This window comes from Bidens hawaiensis, unplaced genomic scaffold (assembly GCF_021521415.1).
Source record: "Bidens hawaiensis isolate Kalapana, Puna unplaced genomic scaffold, B.hawaiensis_p1.1 tig00012646_1, whole genome shotgun sequence".
NCBI lineage: Eukaryota > Viridiplantae > Streptophyta > Magnoliopsida > Asterales > Asteraceae > Bidens > Bidens hawaiensis.
In genome coordinates, this window is record NW_027492046.1 from 311832 (window position 1) to 336538 (window position 24707).

General features: G+C 36.7%; 2 pseudogenes across 1 annotated transcript; both read right to left on the reverse strand.

Annotated features, from left to right (window-relative positions):
- Nucleotides 1-512: 512 nt before the first annotated feature.
- LOC143541739 (O-fucosyltransferase 35-like) lies at nt 513-3787 on the reverse strand (annotated as a pseudogene). Its single transcript, XR_013136804.1, has 8 exons — nt 3455-3787; nt 2562-2711; nt 2381-2453; nt 2235-2308; nt 2071-2155; nt 1850-1982; nt 1535-1767; nt 513-1469 (listed from the first exon to the last, which is right to left on the reverse strand). The product of XR_013136804.1 is annotated as an O-fucosyltransferase 35-like (transcript).
- Nucleotides 3788-8756: 4969 nt separating this feature from the next.
- LOC143541740 (vanillin synthase-like) lies at nt 8757-10355 on the reverse strand (annotated as a pseudogene).
- Between the last annotated feature and the right edge of the window lie 14352 nt (nt 10356-24707).

A 24707-nucleotide genomic window follows, 5' to 3' on the forward strand; every position in this document is an offset into this window, starting at 1 on the left:
AAATGTACGCCACACAAGATGCGATATTCGAAGAGGGAAAAAGTTGTGATTGGAAAAATCACATTGATACTTTGGAGATCAGAGTTGACAGCAGTATTTTAAAGGTTATTCGATAAATTGTTACGGGCATCTTGTTGGCTTAATTTGGACCGGGTCAAGAATGTGGAGCGGGAAAAATCAAACAGTTTTAGGTTTTATTTTTATTGCTTTTATTTGGTAAGCTTATAATCATATTAGGAAGGTTTTAATCATATTAGAAGAAAATTGTTGAGAATAGTTTATTTTTTGGTATTTTGGTATTATCTTTTCTGTTTTTCATATTTGTTTGAAGGATTATGAATAAGCCAAACTGGCTAAACCAGCAACCGCCGATTCAGTTACAAACTACCGGATAGTCTACAACGACGTTCCGACTTTTCTTAGTGCAGCGCAAGTTATGGGTGTTGCTAATAAGAAGCGTCACATTTCATCTTTATAAGTGGTAAAAGGTTCAAGGAAACTTGAGTTTTCATGTTGATAAATAAATAAATAATATTTTCTGGATATGTTAAATTACAAGAAAGAGTAAAACATGTAGTAACAATAATAATAATATAAGTTATGGAACAAGTATTTCCATTTCCTATTTTCTATTTCCTATATCCTATACTCAATCCAAGAGCCTTAGTGAACTCTCAATTTTGAAGCCTCAGCTACAGTTAATCTTGAGCAAGTCAACATTCACCAACAATGAGTCTCATTCATGACTTATATGTTTTGTTTCTTCAATTCATATCTTTCACAGCAAACAAGCAATCCCTATTTCTCTTCGCATATACACCCCGGAAGCGGATTTGCGTAAAAGCTTTCTTCTAGTTTCGGAAACTCGCCTGCTTCCCGAATATACGGACCTCCATATCTGTTTTCATGAATCTTTTTCACTTAGAGTACTAAATTCTTCCCAACTCATCTTTCCTTCATCCAGCTCATCAACAAGCTTAACAAAATTCATCCGGTCGGGATTGATGGTTGTCTTGAAATCCTCAAACCGCCTATGACCTTGAACCGCTTTCGCCATATTCCCATCATAAGTATAAACAAAAACATCACTCTGAAGAGCCACAACATAATCCAAACCAGCCAGCATGTTTTGGTGGTTCCTGAACGGCTTCAGTTCTCTCTCCGTTGAAAGAGTGAAGTGCGAAAAAATGTTTGGGAAATCTCGGTTTAATGCTTGCATCGTCCCGTTCCCGTATGCTTCACCCGCCACTAAATAAATCCGGGTAGTTGGCGGAAACCCCAACCCTTTGAGTAAAAGAGACGTTTCTCGTGGGGTCAACGGGCATCCGCCCATTTGTCTTTTTTCTGATCCGTCTATTTCTTTTTCTTTCCAATGACTCACTTCATACCTCATCCTTTTTAGTTCTTCATCTTCTTCCGAGGTCAAATTGTGACTACAACCCGTAAACGCAAGCATGTCTTTTTCATACCTGCAATCAACCATATACATTTTAAAAAGATTTATTATTTATGTTATATATATAAATGAATATACCTCAAGTGCAAAGCAAGATACGGGCCTCTGTTTTGTCGCATTCTTGCAACCAAAGTTTTCCCTAATTCCTCAATCGGAGCAGAGTATTTTAACGCTTGGTAATTAACACGGCACCTTAACTTCTGAATAGAATTTGGGATTCCGTTGTTGGCGATTCTGGAATCGGTATGAGTAAAATACACAACTTTGTGGTGTTTAAGAAGTGGGACAATCTCCATTTTATAATAACTAACCTGAAAACATATAGTGAAAGCTGACTCCAAAAGAAACCACTTTATTATATAAAAAAAAAAGACCGAATGGTGAAAGGCAAACCTTTGACCATGAAATAGGAGTCTTGGCAAAAGGTTCGAGTCCAGCATATGCAGGTGGCAATTTTTCGACTATGTGGATGTCCTCTTTCAATGTTTCAATAAAATGCTGCCAGTCAAACAGATCTTTGAAGCCACTGAAAGTATATAAGATATAATATAAGAGACTTGGCTAATTGATTAATAAAAAGAAATCAACAAATATATATTCTGCAGAATGCATACCTCTCGTCAGCCCAGTAGGAAGTGTGATCAAGAAAAGGAAGGACTAAAGTGGCCTTCATAATCTTAGCAATAGCAACCATGTCGCTATCTGCACTACAAATCCCTTATTAGACGTGTATATATTTTGAAAAATAATTCTAAATTTATTTGAATGAAAATAAATCAGACCCCAAATCTCATCTGATTCAAGCCTCCATTAGCATTAATAAGAAGTAACCGTTCGTCTTGTCATCCAACTCTGCGAGATGAGGAACAGGGTCAACAGCAGGCCCACGACCAATGGCGAAAGCCAACTTAATATAAAGCTTACTCTTATGACTCTTTGGACGGTTAATGCACTTGGTGTAATTACCACTACTTGGTTTAGTCCATATACCTGTAAACTAAAAAATAATTTCATTTCATAAACAATCTATTCAATTAATCATCAATAAGAACGAACAACAATTTTGAAAAAAAAAATTGTAGAATTTCAGAATGTGTAGACTCACGTCATTGTTAGGATTCTGATCCGTGACTATGCCCGAAGCTACCATAAGTAGAGTGTGTTGCACATCTGTTTCTTCATCATCTCGATATCTACTGTTGTGGGAAATATGACCCCTTGAGTTCTTAAGAGAGGTTGATGAATCCCAGTAATCCTACTTTGGAAATGAAGGGTAGTTATGTACTTATGTAAAATAAAAATGAAATATACTAGCCAAACAATCAGTCATGCTATCCAAAGTTTTCCCATACTATTGTAGAACTCGCTAGGCGTTATTCAAGTGGCGGGGTACCGACTAGTGCTTAACCAGACTAGAATTTTATATGTAATCTTTCAAATACACACACACACACACACACATATATGAGCATGTTTGGGATTGAGTTTGAAAAATGCTTATTGGCTTTTTCAAAAAGCAATTTTGAAAAGGCAGGACTTGGGGCTTTTAAAAAACTGCTTTTCAACCCTTTCAAAAATCTAAAATAAGAAAGTTTTTTTGTGATTGGCAAACACATTTTAATTTATTGGCTTTTTGAAAACACCAATAAGCCAATAAGCATTTTTCAAACTCAATCCCAAACATGCTCTATATATATATAACAAATTGTATTTGTAAATATTCAATTTTGACCAAGTAACGATTAATTGGTGCACCATGGTGTTGCCACAACGGGTAAGTTTTGATGTCAAATTGATAATAGCAACGGGTAAGTATCCCCCAAATACTGAGAAAAAGATATTTAGCTTTACAACATTAAAGCAAAAAACCCAATAGTTTGACACAACCTTTATCTTTTGCTTTGTTGTCAATATCAATGCTAAAGAAAAAACATGATCCCAGGATTGAAAGATTCTTGTTGATTAATTAGATTGAATATAAGTAACAAACTAAGTAACCTGATCAAAGGCACCAATGGCAGATCCAAACCACCCATTAACAGAAACCTTAACAATCCCCAAAAACAAACAAAACACAAGAAACATCCATTGGCCCACCACCAGTTTCAGCTTCTTCTTCACCACCGGATCTTTTGGTTTGAAGGCGTTGGGTCAAACGGGTGGGTTGTTTCTTTTCGGAAAGAGAGTCAAAGGCGGCGTCAGTGGCGGTGAGTTGAGTACATCAATCTCATGGTGGTTATTGCGTTTGAATGATTGAGCTCGGCGAGTCATGAATCTGGGTGAGTTGACTCGTTGTGAGAGTCCATCGGAGGTTGAGGCTGAGTTGTGGTGGTATTGATGATTGTTATTGTTATATTATATGTCTGTGTGAATATGAGGAAAATTGAGTCATTCATTATTACTATTATAGAAAGATATTTATAATTCTATTTCTGACTGCAGTAACACGAATAGCTTTATGAATTAGGAGTATCATGTCTAGCGGTTAATTGGGATGCATGTATCTATCTAATTCTTAGCATAGTACAAACATCCATGTGAAGAACGGTACCGGGCCCAGTAGTGTTGGGATAAGGATTCTTGTTAATGTTAGTTTGGTTTGGTTCTAGATGCTCTTTCTTTCAAGTTCATTTCTAGTACAAATTAACATATTTACATATTGTTAGGCCTAGGATTGCCACATGAAATAATATGGTGTTCATGAGAACAAAAATATTCAAACTTAGATAAGATTTGTAATAACGGAGGGGTGACTTCTAGGCTTGTTACAAAAAGGAACAAGGTTAGATGCTTTTAAAGAGAGAAGAGAGGAGATTTCGTGAAATCATGTGTCAATTGATATTGCACTTTGTTATGTCAGGTTAAATCCGTGAAGAGATTAGAATACCCCAATGATCGCTCTTGTGTGCAAAATGGCGTACCGTTAGAAGATTTTTGGATCGTGATGCAAGGCATATGGGAGAAATTGAACGGAGAGATCCAAACCCGATGACGTGTTCTACCGACATCGCCACTTACAACAAAGTCAGATCAGAAAACAAGTTGTTCCAGTTTCTTAACGCACTCGACCGGAAATATGATCCCATAAAAAGGGAGATACTCCGGTGGGACCCCTTGCCGTCTGCCGAAGCCGCATATGCAGCAGTCCGAAAAGAAACAGCCCATCAGAACATTTTCGGAACCATACAACAAGGGGTGGCGTCGGGGTTGAGCATGACCAGCGATTCCGATGGATTAGGCCTCGTTTCAAAAGGTCGCCGGTCAGACCAGAAGTTCAATCCGTCATCATCCCGGATCGATAAAACCAAGTTAAAATGCGACCATTGTGTCATGACGAAGCATACGAAAGAACAATGTTTCAAGCTTGTGGGGTACCCTGAATGGTGGGCCAATGGCCACAAAAAGGGGAAAGAAGGAAAGGCAGCGGCCGCCGTGGGCAATCAAGAGACCACCATCAACGGCGGCGGCAGCAGCGGCGACCATGGCGGCGGCGGCAACCATGGCAGCGGCGCCGGAAAACAAGAAGGGGGAGGGTGCTTCATGGCGGCAGTAAAGGAAGAAGAAAAGGGGAACAACGCAGGTATAGGGTTTGGGAATTACCTCTCAAACCCTTCACTTTCTAAAAACTCCCCTTTAAATCCATGTAGTTCCAATTTGTCAATTCTGAACCCTCAATTTTTTAGCCCTAAAATTCTTGACTTATTAGACAAAACCCAAGTTTCAGAAATAACAGAAAGCCCCCCTCACGTTTTTAATTTGAAAAAAAAGGAACTAAAAAATTCTTTCAATATTGGGGAAGTTAACATGGCAACAAATGATGAAAAAAATAATGATTCTTGGATTTTTGATTATGGTGCTACCGATACGATGACCTATGAAATTTCTGACATGTGCTTGATGTCAAAACCCAAAAAATCCCGAATTCATACTGCAAATGGAGAAGTCCTCCAAGTAAAGGGAGGAGGAACTATTCAAATTTCAACAAACATGAAATTGTCAAACTGCGTCTATGTTCCATCCTTATCTCATAAATTGTTATCGATCAGTCATGTTACAAAAGAACTAAACTGTGTGGTTGTAATGCACCTTAATTTCTGTATCTTACAGGACATCAGGACGGGAATGATCATTGGGCGTGGTACTGAGCGCCAAGGGTTATACTACGTGGATGAAGTGACTCAACAAGGTACTGTGATGCTTGCTCATGGATCTACAGATAGGAAGGCTTGGTTATGGCACCGAAGATTGGGACACCCATCCACCGGTTACTTGCATCGTTTATTTCCTAAATTATTTCATTCAAATAAAGTCTTGAATTGTGAGACATGTGTTTTGGCCAAGAGTCATAGATATACTTTTAAATCGAATGATACTAAGGTTGATTTTCCTTTTTCATTAATTCATTCGGATGTGTGGGGACCGGCAAAAATTGAGGGGGGGCAAAATTTCCGGTATTTCTTACTATTTATTGATGATTGCACGCGTATGACTTGGACCTACCTCTTGAAAAATAAATCCGAAGTATTTACAAAATTCACGAGTTTTTGTGCCATGGTAAAAAATCAATTCAAAAGAGATATACAAATTCTCAGGTCTGACAATGGGGGAGAATTTGTAAATAACTCCATGAAACAGTTTTGTCAAGAAAAGGGGATAATCCATCAAACCTCATGTGCTCATACTCCCGAACAAAACAGGGTATCTGAAAGAAAAAACCGCTTTCTTTTAGAAATAACTCGTGCCCTCCTGATTGAGTCACAAGTTCCAAAATATTTCTGGCCTGAAGCCCTTACCACAACAACTTATCTTGTTAATCGTCTCCCAACTAGAGCCCTTGGTTTGAAAACGCCACTCCAAACACAATCTGAATTCCATAAACCCCCTTCTACACTTATCCTCGAACCTCGTGTCTTTGGATGTTCTGTTTTTGTTCACATACCAAAAACAGATCGTTCCAAACTCGATCCATGTGCTGAAAAGTGTGTATTTGTGGGTTATGGAGTCAATCAACAAGGTTACCGGTGTTACAGTCCGAAAAAACGTCATATGTTCACCACTATGAACTGCGACTTTCTTGAAACTGAATACTTCTACAATACCCAACACACTGGTCAGGGGGAAAAGGAATACAATGACACAATGAGTTGGTTGAAGTGGATGCCATCATCAGAAGAAATCAATCACAGTACTGAGTCATCATCACAATCCACGATTCCAACAAACAGTACTACTAACAATGATCTTCCCAACCTGACGTCAGAGGTAAGTAATTCTCAAACTCAAGATCATATTGATTCTCCCATTGATTCAACCACTAATTTTGAAACTGTTGAGAACATTGAGTCCCCTGATCCATCCAACTATGAGGCAGAACAACAGTCATCGCAAGATGAACAGGATAATCAAACTGAAGCTGAACCAGCTAGATATGTTCTCCCCCAAGAACCAACAGAGGAGTGCCACCAAAAAGATATACTCCTGAGAAGGAAGCTCGAAGTTTAAGATATCCAATGGCAAGCATAGCTAAAGGAAACTTATCCACAGAAGCCCAGGAGTTTGCCAAATCCTTATACTCTGAAGAGATTCCAACTTCTGTAGAGCAAGCTCTAGATTCCAAAGATTGGAAAGAGGCAATGAAAACTGAAATGGATGCACTAAATAAAAACGACACATGGGAGAAATGTACTCTTCCCCCCTGGAAAAAAACCAGTGGGGTGTCGGTGGGTCTTCACAATAAAACATAAGCCGGATGGAACCATTGAAAGATACAAAGCCAGATTGGTAGCAAAGGGGTATACTCAAACATACGGAATTGATTACTCCGAAACTTTTTCTCCCGTGGCCAAAATTGACACAATCAGGGTTCTTTTCTCAATAGCTGCAAATAAAGGATGGCCTCTTCACCAGTTTGACGTAAAAAATGCCTTCCTACATGGAGAACTTAAAGAAGAAGTTTACATGGAAGCTCTTTCTGGTTTCACAAAAGAATTTAATCCCGGAGACGTATGTCGTTTGAAGAAATCTTTATATGGATTAAAACAATCCCCCCGAGCCTGGTTCGGCAGGTTTACTCTAGCCATGAAAAAATATGGCTTTAAACAAAGTAATTCAGATCATACTTTGTTCCTTAAACGGAGGGGTGAACTCGTAACTTGCTTAATAATTTATGTCGATGATATGATAATCACAGGTAATGATGAGGAAGAAATGATGAAGTTAAAGACGAGTTTGTTCAAAGAATTCGAAAAGAAGGACTTGGGAAGACTTAAATACTTTATTGGGATAGAAGTCCTAAGGTCCAAACAAGGGATTTTTATTTGCCAAAAGAAATATGTCCTTGATCTATTAGCGGAAACAGGAATGATTGATTGCAAACCTGTAGATACTCCTATGATGGTGAACCAAAAACTTTATATGGAGGAAAAAGCTGAGTTGGCCGATAAGGAAAAATACCAACGGATAGTAGGAAATCTAATCTACCTATCGCACACCCGTCCAGACATTGCTTATGCAGTAGGGGTCGTGAGCCAATTCATGCATCAACCTCAAGTTACCCACATGGAAGCCATGTGGCGAATTATCAGATATCTCAAAGGGACACCTGGTCATGGGGTTCTGTTCAAGACCAATGAACATTTAGAAACCCAAGTATATACTGATGTTGATTGAGCGGGAGATAAAGGAAATCGGAGATCGACATCAGGTTACTTTACCCTCGTGGGTGGGAATCTTGTCACTTGGAGAAGCAAAAAACAAAAGGTGGTAGCCCTCTCAAGTGCTGAAGCAGAATTTCGAGGAATAGCACGCGGTCTAGCAGAAATACTGTGGATACGGAAGCTCTTGACTGAACTTGGGTATCCTCCAACCAAAACCAGCAGAATCATGTGCGATAACAAGGCAGCTATTCAAATTTCAGAGAATCCAGTTCAGCATGATCGTACAAAACATGTTGAGGTGGATAGACACTTCATCAAAGAAAAACTTGAAACCGGGATCGTTGAACTTCCGTTTGTCCGATCAGAAGATCAACTAACAGATATATTAACAAAGGCAGTCAATGGAAAGATCTTCAATCACTGTCTTGACAAGTTGAGTATCGGAAATCCCACTACTCAACTTGAGGGGGAATGTTGAAATATTTTTTATTTAGAAAAAGTTGGGATCAGTTTCCATCATTTCCCAAAATACACCATTGACCATCCTACAATCAAGATCGACAATTAGGCATCTTCAAGGCTAATTTCCAGGAGCAGCTTATTGACAGCCATTTCTTTTAATGTCTTTTACTAAATTTCCTTTCTTAGTAAAAATTGTATAGCCTATAAGTTCTGTACATGGTTTCTTTTGAAATATACAAGAAATATAAAACAATCAATTCAATTCCTTTATCATTCCTCTGATTATCATGAACAATACAAAGGAAAAATGAAAGCCATAAAGAGTTACCATTGAACCACTACGACAAACATCACTAGTAAAAACTCCTCCGGTGTAAAGTCTGAAGGGTGGAACCACCTGAAACGCTACACTCACAGGACGAACAACACCTACTGCATGCTTTAATTCATCTTCATTACCCTATACATAGATGTACAAAACAAATTACCACCATAACCTATTTAGCTGTTGTTTAATCGATCTTCCAAAACAAATATATAAACGCGAATTTAGGTTGGTAGCTAGGTTATATATAACTAGGATGTCCTCATGTACCTCGGTTATGTTGACAACATTAACAACTTGGACTGCAGCCTTCTCTTGTGAGTATTTGCAAGCTCCGTCATCTTCTCCAATGTAAGGATATGCTTCCTCGGTGTCCAGTCCACCATTATAGATGATGTACTCATAAGCTTGAGAAGGCAATCCACCTTTGCAACCAAAGTTATTATAGTCACCCGCGCAGTCTAGAAGTTGTTGCTCAGATAGATTAACAGGTTTCCCATAAGCCTGCGCATAAGCAGCCTCAAGAGCTCCAGTCGTGCTGTATAATAATTAGTAATATTATTTAAGACCATTCAATATATGTTATGATACCAGATTACCAGACCTTACTTATAGCTTTGCTATTGGTCGGATTTTACAGGTGTGTGTTGTTATATTGTTGTTTAGATATATTGTGAGTTTTAGTATGTGAACCACCTACCTGAATGTCCAACAAGCTCCACAATCTCCTTGAGTCTTCACTGGGCTCACAATTCCTGCTTCCCTCCAATCTTGCTGCATTCAGTTCAATATATATAACAAGAAAGTAATACATCAATCTCGGTATGATTGCACTATATATATATGTTAGTTATCTTGATCTACGTACCGTTAGTGGGAGGATGTCATCGGTGAGTCTGTGATTGCCCTTTTTAGTAGCAGAATACAATTTTGAGAAGCTCCGAGTTTGCTTTTGCTGAATTCTTCCCATGCCATATCAGCAAACTCTGTTTCATGCAACACGACTTAATCACTAAACTAAACAAAAACAATATTTTTATTTTGGATTGAAAAGACGGATCACCATTGATTCCAAGAGTATAGGAAAGTCCCTTGTTGTTATGCGATGCAATCGTCTCCAGACTTTGAACAAATATTGAATACCTCTTTTTCATTTCGTCATTAGTTCCATATTTCTTCCCATAACTATTTGTAAAGTAAGTAAATTTGAGCTAATTCGGCAAAGTCACAACTAGTAAGTATGAATATACATATGAATGTTGAACCTGTGAACGAATCTAGCAAAGGCGAGGGCATGACGAGTTCTACCAATAACTTGAAGAACAGAAGTTTCAAGTTCTCGTAGACCATCGGACACCACTTGTCTTATAGGATTATCGTTGGAAAAGGTGGTGGAAGGTGCTACTAATTTGGCCTAGGTGATAATCAGAACTACGATGGCTGACATAGTCGACATTTTTAAGTAAGTAATAAAATTATTGAGACTTGAATTGCATTAAGATCTGTTTATGATGCAAGAGTAATGTGAAAGGTTTGTTCTAATGAAGCAACACGTTGGTGAATCCGGTACCACATTGAAGGAAACATGAATGTTTTATGATACTAGAATTCTGCTTTTTGTTGAGTGTCCATTATGCATGAACAAGATTAGTTGAAACAACATAATATACGTACTTTATATTGGTTTTAAAAAGTCCAGCTAGCGAAATGCTCGTGACGGTCCCCCCTTTTATAAATTTTTTGTACCAACTAACCCTGACTAATGAAATACAAATGCTGTTAGTTTTTTATGACGTGGCATGCTTGCGTGTCAAAATCTTGCTTATGTGGTATACACGTGGTGTGTTTATGTGACAGATTGCACCACCACCACCATGGCAGCCACCACTACCACAGCCGCCGCCACCACCGCCACCGCCACCCTAGACCATTAGACCACTAAAGAATTTTTCTAGCTAACCAAGTTGCAACACGTGAATATATCACATCTTTTGTTTTACAAAAAGAAGTTAAATGGACTCAAAGTTGCATGTCCCCCATTCTCTTACAAATTCACTTGTAAGCCCAAAAAGTAAGGGCTCGTTTTGATTGTGTGATGAGGTCGTCAATGTATTATGTTTTTTCATCTACTTTTTTTTTTTTTTGATATTTTATATTTGGTTGGTTTAATCCATAAAAGGGTTCTTTCCTTTTTAACGATATAAGCTTACAAGCATCCTTATCAAATATCAATAGCGTTTTAATCCTATACTAATAAATAAGTAATTTGGGTTTCACATTACCTAAATTTGTTTAAACACTTGTAACATTTGTCGTGGATGAACCACAAAGGTGTCCACTTTGTATGTTCTGTTGTCTCCTTTCAATAAATCGATCCGAACGCTTTACAACATTGAAGAAAACCTCCTACAAAACAAAAAAGATATATAACCACACGTTTTCTAAAAGGGGCATTTACATATTTCCTCTTCCTAAACTTTGAAATTACATATTTCCTCAAATCATGCTTAAAAAGCATTGTACATTTTGCATTAAAAACTTATATTTTGGGGAAATATGTAATTTCAAAGGTTTATGAAGGGGAAATATGTAAAAATCCCTTTCTAAAATGTTTAATCTCTTATAAAACAAAAAATACTTAACTACATATTTTCTAAGTAGATATTTAATCTATTTTGTATTTTATTATCAAGATTAAGATCATGACCAAATATCACATTAAATAATCGGTAATCATTATCACACTTTGATGTGAGATATTTTCATTAACTTGTATGCAAACCTCTATACACATGTTTTGAACATTTGATCTCTTTATATCATTTCAAATAGAAAACAAAAGTCAGCACTATAGTTTTGTTAGAGTGATTAAATATGTCACGTGGAGGTTAATAAGTTAAAATTCATTCATAGTTTGTATATGTGATATCTAGAAGGAAGAAAGAGTGGTTAGTAGAGATTGGTGTGACTGAAGTCTATTGGTCGTTGAACTGCTAATTTGACCCCAATTATTAATGGGCACATACCAAATTAAAGTATTGAATTATATACTAGACAAGAGAATGGATCACCATCGGATGGTGTTTTAGATCCGGTGCCATTCACGTTTTTTTTTAATATATGAATTGTTTACTTTATTTTTTGCTCTCATGGTTTCCTGTAATTTACAGATCTGGCCTATCTATATTTATGAGAACCTTTCAACTTTTAGGATCGTTAGGGTTTCAATTCAATCACGCGAACACAACTTGAACACACAAAATACCCCCCCCCCCTCTCCCCCACCACACACACCAGTTTGAAATAACAAGTGAGATTTATGGTGGTTTGATCGGTTTTGATCTACATCCACTCTCCACAACTAGTTTTGTTTCTAGTAGGTGCTCAAGAAAAAGTTATAGGTCCAAAAGAGGGTATTTATACGGGGACACAATTAAGCTTTGCTAGAACATACAAACATCCTCTGCTAAGTCAACTAATTAAACAATATCTTCTCTAAATAGGCTATAGAACAACCTCTAGTCTAGAGTATCCTCTACTATAATCCTGTAAATACAAACTCTGCTATGATAATCCCTTCTCTAGGAGTAACCTCCACTCGAATTAATTATCCTCTGCTCTGGTTAAGCATCATTTGGTCGGTTGTTAAAGATTCACACCCAATATCAACTTATTAGTAGTTATATACAATCATCCCCTCTTTAATAATTAGCTAAGCAGTTAATGCGGAAAAATATCGGATATCGGTGGTCAAGGACCGATATCTGAGATACCGGTTATCGCAGTAAGATATCAGTGGGATATCGGTAATTTTAATATCATGTAAAATTCATATATATAGCAATTTAACACTAATAATTCGGTATAGTCTCTTACCATTAACAAATTAACCTTTTACAAATTGCAAAACACTAACAATCGTAGCAAGTAAGGATTGATTAAGACTTAAAACAATAACATTGAACACTAAAAGTTGATAATTAAGACTTAAAACACTGATATCAGGAATATTCGGTCAAATATTAGTCCTATATCGGTCAATATCGTTGATATTATCGGTACCAAAATTCCGAACCGATATTCTGACTTATATATCGCCAAGGGATCGGTAACCGATATATCACTGATATATTGGTGATATATCGGTGATATCGACTGCATAGATAATTAGATGAATGTAAAGTATAAGTATGTGTGTTTATTTGAATAATTTAGCACACAAGTATAGTTTGTTGTTATTGTTGTTGCTACTTTTTATTTTTAGATTTGAATTGAAAAGTCATCATTGCTTTTCAAAATTTGAATCTAGGGTGGTTAGGGTTTGATACTGATAGTCAAGCAAACCTATAGTTTACAATATTTAGATGTTCAAAGAAAAAGAAGTTATATATCACTTATTGTTACTATATATAATGATAAGAAGAAGAACTTAACCAAACCTTAGAGACGATATTGGCACTTTACTTCGTGTTAAATAAAAAAGAACCAAAGGTTTATAGCTAATGGTATCAAAGTGCTTGATGAGGGTTTGTAATTTATATCTCATTGGGAGAAAAATGACTAAATTTAAAAGTGAATTTGTCAGGTCTGTTTTAAAGAGTTAACTGCGCACGTAAATAATTCATGTGGTTTGATATAAGTCGCACCATTGACTCCATTTACATTGTAATTTGTCAGAGTGCTTCGGTCCTAGATCATTACTAAACAGTAAAACACGAGCACAAATAAAAAATATATTTAATATTATGACTTATAAACTCTTTTAAGTCTATAAATACAAAAGTATAATGATCACTTAAAGTGGGATTGTGGGAAACGAGCAAGGCGTAAGCTGTTGAAGGTTTGCAGGAAAGACGATTGTTCAAGATTTGCATACGAAGATATTTGAGCAGTCAAATGTATTAAAAGTGAAAGTAAAAAATGAAACCTAAGAATTAAAGGAAAGACATATATGATACGATGATGATGATGGCAAACTACTGTAAGAATTAGACTAGCTTTTAATATATGTTATTATTATTATTATTATTTCTTAGGGGTTTGGTAAATGCCCACTTGATCACTGAGTCGGTAGTTGGGGTTTCATCTCCTCCTCTTGACCTTTGATTTTTCTTCTCCATTTTATTTCATACACGATATAATTATTATGATTTGTTAGAATATTCTGGATCCTCAATTAGGCTACAATTAAGGAGGGAAATGCTCCTGTGATTATTGTGTATTTTCTCCATAATTAGCTTTGGACTCCTCTATTTATCATTGTCGATTGTATGTATTTTATAATAAGAAAAGAATGATCTTGCCCTTCAATACCTCCCTGTTACCATTGTGTCATGGTATCAGAGCTTAAGGTATAATCCTTTGAACCTAGAAATTCATCAACATGTCAGACAACACTACTATTGCAACCAACATCCCTGATGAATTAACACTACAAATCGCTGCGCTTCTAAGAAATGGTCTTGGAGCACAGCCAATAACAACCAATTCCGAGAATCTATCTCTTGGAATCAAACTAGAAGGAGACAACTATGCCCTATGGGCAGCCCTGATGAAAAAGGCTATTGGAGGCAGAGGGAGAGGCTCTCACATTACTGGGGAACCGTCACCACCTCTAAAAACAGATCAGACGTACGCACGATGGGAACAAGATGATCAGTGTGTGTTCACATGGCTGATCCAAAACATCGATGCTAGTTTGGTAAATAATGTTTCGCAATATCCGACTGCAAAGGCCCTTTGGGATGGCCTTGCAGTTACATATGGCTCTGAGGCAGATTCATTGCAAGTCTTTGATCTTCACAAAAGGGCCAACTCTTTGAGGCAAGGAGGAGATACATTAGAAGAATGTTGGAACAAACTGAAAAAAATTTGGATGACCATTGACAGAAGAGAGCCGAACCCAATGAAACACCCTGAAGATATTCAGATCTACAACAACAAAATTCAAGAACAAAGACTCTACCAACTATTGATAGCTATCGATGACAAGTTGGAACCAATTAAGCGGGACATCTTGAAACGAGACCCACTCCCTACGGTTGAAGCCGCATACGCTATGGTACGACGAGAGATAGCAAGAATCAACATTTTAAAACCTGTAAATTCTGAAATTGACAGGTCATCTGAAATCGGCCTTGGACTGGCAGCAAGGGAATCAACCGCAAAACCGAAAAACCGGTCAGAATCGCAGCGGAATAAAGAAAAAGAAGATAAAGCAAAATTGTATTGTAGCCACTGCAAGATGAAGAGGCATACAAAGGAGACGTGCTTTAAACTTGTTGGTTATCCCGAATGGTGGGAAGACAATCACAGGGAAAAGACAGAATCGCGAGGCAAAGGGGCGGCTGCCATCGGAAATCAAGACGCCGAAGTTGAACCGGCGACATCAAAAAGGCAGGATGAAGCAATTGGTTTTGGTGGTGTGGCTGCTGGAATAAACGCAACAGGTAAAGGGCTTGGTGGAAATTACACCCCAAGTCCTTCCATTCTCAACCCTAAATACTTTAAACCCTGTTGTTTTGACAATGACCAAAAGGATACCCCTAGCAACATTAATTTGGAACCTAAAGTCTGTCGAGCTCGTTATACATCAAATTCTAATCCAAAAAAATTAAGTGAATGGATTTTTGATTGCGGGGCTACAGACACTATGACGTATGATTATAAAGATTTTTTAGATATGTCATCCTCATCTAAAACTTATATCGAAACTGCTAGTGGAGAACGGGTTGAGATCAAAGGAGGGGGTTCAATTGAATTCTCTAAGAAAATGAAGCTGAAAAATTGTCTCTACATTCCTGCATTATCCTCAAAATTGTTGTCTATTAGCCATGTTACAAAAGAATTGAATTGTGTGGTGCTAATGTATCCAACATTTTGCATTTTGCAGGACATTCTTACGAAGGAGATAATTGGGCGTGGTACTGAGCAAGGAGGTCTCTACTATGTTGACGAGGTGACTCACCAGGGACATGCCATGCTTGCTCACGGAACAGTTGATAGACAACTTTGGTTATGGCATCGTCGTCTTGGTCATCCTTCATTTGGGTATCTTAAGTTGTTATTTCCGAGTCTTTTTTTGAATAAATCCACTCATGATATGAAGTGTGAAACTTGTGTTCTTGCTAAAAATCATAGAGTGCCTTTTGATCAAAGTAACACTAGAGTTAAGTCGGTTTTTTCATTGATACATTCTGATGTTTGGGGTCCTGCTCCAAACTCTAATAATAGTCGATTTCAATATTTTGTGCTATTTGTTGATGATTGTTCTCGAATGACTTGGATATACTTTCTGAAACATAAATCAGAGGTTCCTAAAAAATTCTTTGCATTTTATGAAATGGTTCAAACCCAGTTTAAGAAAAAAATACAGATTCTTCGCTCTGATAATGGTGGAGAATTTATAAATCAGTCTATGCAAAGTTTTTGTGAAAAAAATGGCCTTATTCATCAAACTACATGTCCTAACACACCACAACAAAATGGTGTCGTTGAACGGAAAAATCGAATTCTACTTGAGAAAAGTCGTGCTATGATGATCGAATCTCAAGTTCCTCAGTCTTTTTGGCCAGAAGCAATAGCTACATCCGTTTATCTACTTAATCGTCTACCTACACAAATTTTGGAACATAAAACCCCTTTACAAACTCTAGGAAGTCAAGTCACTATCCCTTCTATTCTAACCCTACCACCACGTGTTTTTGGATGCATAGTATTTGTTCACATTCCTAAGAACAATAGGAACAAATTTGACCCATGCGCAGAAAAATGTGTGTTTGTAGGATATGCTACTCATCAAAAGGGGTATCGTTGTTATAATCCTATCACACGTCGTATTCATGTCACTATGGATTATGACTTCTCCGAATCTGAATTTTATTTCAACAACCAATCTAGCGTTCAGGGGGAGAAACTTAGGGAATCTCTAGATTGGTTAAACACTCTAAGTTGTTCTGAAACTGTTCTAACAGAGCCTGTAGATGGCGCCACCGAGTCCCTCCCAACCAACATAGAAGGGGCTGACGAACCAGTACACACAACCAATGAATCTACTTCGGACAATGTCCAACAAGAGGTAAATAATATTTTCTTGTCCAATTTTGATGATGTTACAAGTCATAATGATATTTCAAGTCCAGAAATGCAGTCAGAAGAACCACCGACTCGTGTTCTGCCTCCGAGGATAAATAGAGGCGTTCCACCGAATCGATATTCTCCAGAACATGTATCTCGAACTTCAAAGTACCCGGTGAATGGAGGCAGAGAGGGAGTTGCAGATAATGCAAAAGCATTCTCTGCCATCCTCCTCTCTGAGAATATCCCAAAGACAGTTCAAGAGGCAAGTAAGAAAGTCGAATGGCAAGATGCTATGAATACAGAAATGGAAGCTCTTATAAAAAATGGCACGTGGGAAAAGTGTGTGTTACCTGCAGGAAAGAAGCCTGTTGGTTGTAGGTGGGTTTTTTCTATTAAATATAAATCTGATGGAACCGTTGAACGATATAAAGCAAGGTTGGTGGCTAAGGGGTATACGCAGACATATGGCATTGACTACTCTGAAACTTTTTCCCCAGTTGCAAAAATTGATACTATTAGGGTGTTATTCTCGGTAGCAGCAAATAAAGATTGGCCGCTTCATCAATTTGATGTCAAGAATGCATTTCTACATGGAGATCTCAAGGAAGAGGTATACATGGAAGCACCCCCTGAGTTCTCTGGCGAATTTCAACGAAATGAAGTATGCAAACTTAAGAAGGCGTTGTATGGGCTTAAACAATCTCCACGTGCATGGTTTGGGAGATTTACGATGGTTATGAAGCAATATGGGTACAAACAGAGTAACGCTGACCATACCCTATTCTTCAAGAAAAGAGGTGATAAAATTACATGTCTAATAATATACGTTGATGATATGATCATAACAGGGAGTGATGAGGAAGAAATCACCTTGCTTCGAAAGAACCTCTTTACAGAGTTTGAAATGAAGGATCTTGGAGGGCTAAAATATTTTCTTGGGATTGAGGTTCTTCGATCTAAAGGAGGAATTTTCATCTCTCAACGAAAATATATTTTAGACTTATTGGCAGAAACAGGTATGGTGGACTGCAAACCAAGTGATACTCCAATGATGGTAAATCACAAGCTAAAGATAGATGAAAAAGATGAGCTAGTAGATCGTGAGAGGTACCAAAGACTGGTAGGAAAGCTAATTTACTTAGCCCATACTAGACCAGACATTGCTTATGCTGTTGGGGTAGTAAGTCAATTCATGCATCAACCTCAGTCGGAACACATGGAAGCAGTTATGAGGATAATACGATATCTTAAGGGTACTCCGGGAAGAGGTATAGTGTTCAAAAAGAATGGGCACCTAGATGTTAAGGCGTTCACCGATGCTGATTGGGGTGGAAATCCAAATGACAGACGATCTACTGCAGGGTTTTTTACCTTAGTCGGAGGGAACCTGGTCACTTGGAGAAGTAAAAAACAGAAAGTTGTATCTTTGTCAAGTGCAGAATCAGAATTCAGAGGTATTGTTAAAGGGATCACAGAGATCCTTTGGGTAAAAAAATTGATGAAGGAACTTAATTTTCCAGTAAAGCTTCCGATCCAATTGATGTGTGACAACAAAGCTGCAATTAAAATTTCAGAAAATCCTGTCCAACATGACCGAACAAAACATGTTGAAATAGACAGGCATTTCATAAAAGAAAAAATTGAAGATGGTACTGTAGAACTCCCGTTTGTGAGATCTGAAGATCAGTTAGCTGATATTCTCACAAAGGCGGTTACGGCAAGAACATTCGAATCGGTATTAAGCAAGTTGGGTATTGGAGATCCCACTACACAACTTGAGGGGGGGTGTTAGAATATTCTGGATCCTCAATTAGGCTACAATTAAGGAGGGAAATGCTCCTGTGATTATTGTGTATTTTCTCCATAATTAGCTTTGGACTCCTCTATTTATCATTGTCGATTGTATGTATTTTATAATAAGAAAAGAATGATCTTGCCCTTCAATACCTCCCTGTTACCATTGTGTCATGATTTATCAAACTATATGTAGTTTATAATGATTACGTCATCCTTATTGATGACACTCCCAACGTTAGAATATCATATGGTTATTTGGTATCATAAACCGATCCAATGTTAATTGTTTCGATTGGCAAAAATGCATTTAACAAGATATATGTGTTGTATTATAAATTTATAATTACTTACAAATATTAAAGCATATATCTTTTTATTATATATTTTTCTGAATGAAACACGGTATATTATTTAATGAAGTTTTGCTGTGTTGAATTTCATTTTTTCAGATATCATTCATGCAAATACGATTAATACATGGTGACAATGATCGTTCTTGTTAATTAAATTGACTTTCAGCCTCTTATATTATTTTAACATAAGGTTTGATTTTTGTTGTATTATCTAATATATGATTATTATTAATTGAATAAACAAAAGATCAACAATTAATTAAATTTCCCACAACATCGAAGTCAATACGGAAATTGTGAGTATATATTGTCACGTTTTAACAACGTAATAATTAGTTGGATTCTTGACTAATACACATAAAACCGTCCCCAAATTTTATATATATGTGTTTTAGTAAAAAAAATGGTAATAATCTTATAAATCTACTAATCTTTTAATATTTTTGTTAGTAAACTCACATCTCTAATCTACGGTACTACATAATTTTGTCTAAATATGACCTGAACTCGTATTACTTAGGTGAGGGATCATTTAACGCTATATGATAATTGCTATGAATAAATCTTTTGGTCAAAAAATTATATACAACGCAGGTGAGGGTGAGCTGTGGGTAGTGGGATCGGGTACCCCGCACACCGCCGCCACTCCCTCATTTTCCTTTTCAGGTGATGTTTACGGGTTGTACAACTCAAAGACCAAAACAAATAGCTTTCGACTTTTGCAATTTCCAAATAAGCTTTTTGTAACTTGTCCAATTAGGGAATTTGGATACTTTATTTTTATTTGATTAAATAAATGAGGGTGACCGAAGAAGTGTCATCACTACTTAGGATATTTTATGGTAGATTGGGATAAAACTTATGTAACAGTACATGATTGGTATTTGATCGGTTTAATTTTAAGATGGTTTTTTAATTTGAAAAGAGAACCCCTTCTCCTAGGTTATAATTTACTCAAAAGCTAGAATTGTTAATTGGCATTATCTAATGAATTTGTTTCCTAGAAAGTAGCCAACTTGCTAAATAGTTGATTGTCACTAACAATAAGTATGATTAGCCCTCCTTTTTAGAAAAACCCGAAGCGTGTTTCATTCTATATATTCATTTTATTCAACATCCATTATTGCATTTCCTTTATCTTTGTTAGTGATTTGATCAACAAATATGTAGTGTAGATTGCAAAAGGCATCATCATATCATGTTTAGAATAAGAATGTTTGATTTTTACAAGTATTAACAATATGCGGTCAAATTGACGAATTGTGGCCAGTGTTTAACATGTTAAAACGTATCTTGTTCCAAGTCTTCATATTACTTTTTTAAATTAGGGTCCACATCGATTTGGCCTCTGAATTAGACAAATATAAACATTGTATTAAATAAGTTCGAAAAGTTTTATAAAGGCTGGCTTTAATCACTACTAGAAAACTGATTGTGTTGTGACGCCAAATTGCGTCGGAAAAGGGTCACAAACGAGCGATTCTGACACATTTTGCGTGCCAGAAAAACCATCGTCGGAAATTCCTTTTTGCGCATTTCCGACACAAATTAAGACAAATTTTCAACGTATAATTTTGTCGCATTTTTCCTACACGTTTCCGACACTTTTTAACAACCTTTAATAATTATAATTATTGTATTAAAAATACCGTATATGTATAAATACGGTATTAATTTTTAGTTTTCCGACGCAATTCTGACACATATATAATATGTATTCCGACGCAATTCTGACACATATATAAAATGTTTTCCGACGCCATTCGGACACTTCTTTAATTTGTATTCCGACACAAATCCGACGCGCATATTAATTGTTTTACGACGCAATTCCGACGCACATTAGAAATGTTTTTATGACACAATTCTGACGCATTTATTTTTTTTAATATATATTTAATTTTAAAATTAGAATAATCTTTTTTCTGGTAAAAGAATACATTAAAAATCACAAAACCTGCTTTAACATAACGGCCACAAATTCACCCACATAACAACTTTTACAAATTTAAACTCAAATATAATCAAAGTCATTGCAAATCCATTACAAACTAAAATATCTAAAATCGTACATAAAAAGCTACTATCAAGAACGAAAGATTATGGCCACCTCTACGTCTCTTTGTATCGCTTAGTCAGTATGTTTTGCATTCCATGCTCCCCTTTCAACTTCCATTTGAACCTAAATCCACAAATTTGTTAAACATATATGATAGTAAACAAACTACACACAATAACGATACACAATAAAGATAGCAACGATAATAATAACAATAACAATAACAATAATAATAATGATGACGACGAGAATGATGATAACAACATACCTTATGTATGCCGGGAAATTATAAGTCGCGTGTATGCCCAAAAAATTTGCCACTGCAACCCTGCATTTTTTAGAACAATAATGGTCAGATTGATAATATAAGTTTTAACACCATTATGATAGTAATCAATTGAAAGTGGGCATACCATGTGATAAATCTCAAAACATTTCTAAAGTTTATACAACAACCAATGTTCTTAATAATCAAATTCGTCTTCATCGGAATAGTGGTCAGAAAAACCCTTGTCGGAATCATTATTGGTTGTATCCTCTTGGCCTGTATCTTGTATATGAAATGATCACCATAAAAATACCATACCTTAAAATCATCCATGAATCCTTTGTTATATAGATCACCCTCAACATCCTCTCTCTTCTTGTAATGAAGATTTTTGCATGTGCGGCACGGGCACCAAACTACCGTAACCTGGATACCTTTTATAATTTGACCAATTAGCTGTGTTGGCGAAAGCAAAATTCAAGAAACGTTATCATGTGGTACAAATTCATGGCTGAAAAATCCGTTGCTAGTGGTTCTCATCGTGTACACCCATTCTCTATTAGACGAGATTGTTGTCAACTTGTAATTATAGTTCCACAAGGTTTAGAAGTTACCAAACTAAAAATGCGATACGAATAATTAATGGAAACGGGTCAAATTTGGGCCAGGTTTAGGTAATCCCAAACACGTTCCCGGTTATAAAGCTTGTCCTATACTCGACCAAAACCCGTCGGGTATCTACTGAGATGAGTTCAAAAGAATTATTTTTGCTTATTGGCATACACTCTCTGTATTTCTTATATATGTTATAAAGTTTGTTATAGGTTTAAATTTTGTGATAACATAATTCTTGTCTGATTCACATTCTTCTTTGCTGCATACTATGAGAATAAATGTTAAAGACATTTCATACAACCTAAATACATTGAGAATAAATATGCATAAAATGTATAATATTTCGAATTGCTGATAACATAGTTCTTCTTGTCTGATTCATTAAGCTTAGTTAAGCCTTCCTTTGGCTTTTTTAAACAACAATTTTTCAGCCGAATAATGAATTCTAATATTTTAAACAAATTCAACCCAATAAATGACTAGCAATCTAACTCAGCATGGGATTTAGCTCGAAGTTTATAATATACAAAAGCATTAAACCTAACATTACCTTGTTTTAATTCTGGTCACGAGCAATCAATGGCGACAGGGACGAGCGAGAACAGAGTGTCGGCGAGAAGAATCTTGCAACGGCCGACGGCGAGAACATCCACCGGCGAAATCTGAAGGTGAAAGGGAGGGGCCGTCAATCGTTGCGAGAGGCGGAGAGAAGAAGAGGCGATGTGTTTTTTTATTTGAACCTAGGGCTTTTGTTTTTGTTTTATAACCTAGAGCATTAGAAATAATGAAAAGCTAACAAAACACATATATAAATTAAGTTCTTGGACTCAGTAAAATAGATTCTCATGTTTAATGGTAAAGACTTATGGCTAATACCGTGAACGCCCGGGTTCGAATCATGGTTCCAACCCTTTAATTATTTTTAACTTATTACACATTTACTACGCATTTTCGAAAACTAATTTTGTTTGTTTTTTTAAGCTCAAACGTTTTCTTTCTTATTCCAGATTTTACACAACAACATTATAAATGAAATATTTCCACTTCAAAATTTTAAACATATTATACGTTTAGTCATCTACATAAGTATGTGTGCATCACGGTAACTTATAGCAGCTCTTTATAAGTGTATAATGATCCTTATGTTTCCAGGCTATCCTTAAGTACTGGTTAATGATCCCCATGTTTTCGGTTGATGAGCTTTGCCCAGTTGTAACATCCGGCACCTCACACCACCAATATTGTTCGCTTTACTCACGAAGAGCTCACGGATTTGTTTTTGATTGCCCATGTGGAGATTTCCCACCCGTCCTGCTACTAGTCCCACCTGAGCCCGCTTAACTGTGGATCTCTCATCTTGTCCACTACCATTAAGCCCAAAACGCGTTGGTGATTTAAGAGGCGGGACATTTACTTATGAACCAAGGATCTCTCTTGTCCACGGCCGATGTGGGATTTGCCTAGGGTGTTACACCAGTTTACCGCAAAATCTGTTTGGATTCCTTTGGAGACCATGCGGTGCATTGCAAAGAATTGCCTGGCTTTAAATACAGACATGATTTGGTTAAGGATGTTCTGTGTGATGTTCTTAAATGGGCAGAGATCTCTGCTAAAAAGGAGGCCCCTGTTAACTTTCTTACAAATCCGCTCGAAGGGAGGTCCACGTTACGACTAGCTGATATTCTTAGGTGGGCAGGGGGAAACACATCTGTGTGGACTCTACAAGAGTGTCTTCTCTTGTCGGGCTCAGGGACCGCGGATTTTTTGTGGGTCAGGTTGCGTTGAAGGCCGAATCGAGCAAAGTTGTCAAACACGAGAAAGCCTGCTTAGAAAATCAACATGTGTTTCTCTCTTTTTCTTTTGACACATTTGGGTTTCTGGCCCTGAAGGCTGTGAATTTTCTAAATAGGGTTCAGCGTGTCGTACATTGTACTTTTTCGTCTCCTATAATCCAACGCTTTGTTTTTAGTAGAATTGGATTTGCTATTCAAAAGGGGGTTGCGGCGCAGCTTGTTGCCCGTTTGCCTGTCACTTTATTGTAATCGTTTTGATTTTAATGTGAAATAGAAGTTCCCTTTCTTAAAAATAGTTTAACGGTAATGTTGCACGCGTATATAGGTAATTATATAGTATGTATGAGTTAGGGGCATGAAAATATACCCTATATAGTGAAGTTATACAAAGAAATGGATGAAAAAACAAACATTTAAGCCTCAAGAAACCAAAAAGAAATTCAAGCAGTTGGAAATGCGTAGCAAATGTGTAGCAACTTGCTCCACATTTTCTACACATTTGCCCCAAAACAATCGTTGCGTCGGAAATGCGTCGGAACTTACATTATTATTTTCATTAATGTATTAATAAAAAACAAAATAAAATGTGGTGTCAAAAATGCGTCGGAAATTCAGACACATCTCCGACGCAATTTGTATAATGATTCAGATTAACATATTATAAAAAGTAAATTTACAAAATTAAAATATTGTGTAGGAATTGCGTCAGAAATTCAGACACATTTATGACGCAATTCATATTATAATTTACATTAACATATTAAAAAAAATTAATTATAAAATTAAAATTTTGTGTCGGAAGGGCGTCGGATTTTGCTACGCATTCCCGACGCAATTTGTATGA